Source organism: Octopus sinensis, linkage group LG12 (assembly GCF_006345805.1).
Source record: "Octopus sinensis linkage group LG12, ASM634580v1, whole genome shotgun sequence".
Classification (NCBI taxonomy): Eukaryota; Metazoa; Mollusca; class Cephalopoda; order Octopoda; family Octopodidae; genus Octopus; species Octopus sinensis.
The window spans coordinates 37,095,097-37,095,889 of NC_043008.1; positions in this window are offsets into that span (position 1 = coordinate 37,095,097).

A 793-nucleotide genomic window follows, 5' to 3' on the forward strand; every position below is an offset into this window, starting at 1 on the left:
CTGTTAAAATGAGATTTCAGTGTTATTTTCATTTTTGCGCAATTTAGAAGACAATATATTCACTGCATCCTGTATATATATATATATATACATACATACATATATATATATATATATATAAAATATAAATTAGAGGTAAAACCACTATTATGCAACTCAAATTTATATATACTGTGAAATTTGATTTAATACTAAATTGAATTTTCCCCTGTAAGTTTTGAGTTATACTCCCTAATATATTATTAAATATATATATGTATATATATGTGTATATATATATTATATATATATCTATATATATATATATATATATATATATAATATATATATATATATATATATATATATATATATATATATATATATATATATATATGTATATATATATATATAACATCATCATCATCACATTTAGCATCTGTTGTCCATGCTGGCATGGGTTGGACTGTTTGACCAAGGCTGGCAAGCTGAAAGGCTGCATCAAACTACCAGCCCAGTCAAACCTTCCAGCCCATGCCAGCATGGACAATGAACGTTGAATGATGATGATGATAATGATGATGATGATATAGCAGCTGCTTTCTTGTATAGGAGAAAAGCCATTGCTAGAAAGAATCATTGAAATGAGTCATTGATGACGCAGTGTAAAGTCCTTGGATGACTCTTGAACTTGGCTAAAGATTTGCATATTCTCTCGCACAATGCACAGCTGTGCTGGCTGGAAGAGGGAACAGGTGCTGCAGTATGAACCCTTTTGACATGTCTTTTCAGTCCTCCAACTGAAAGGTACTCC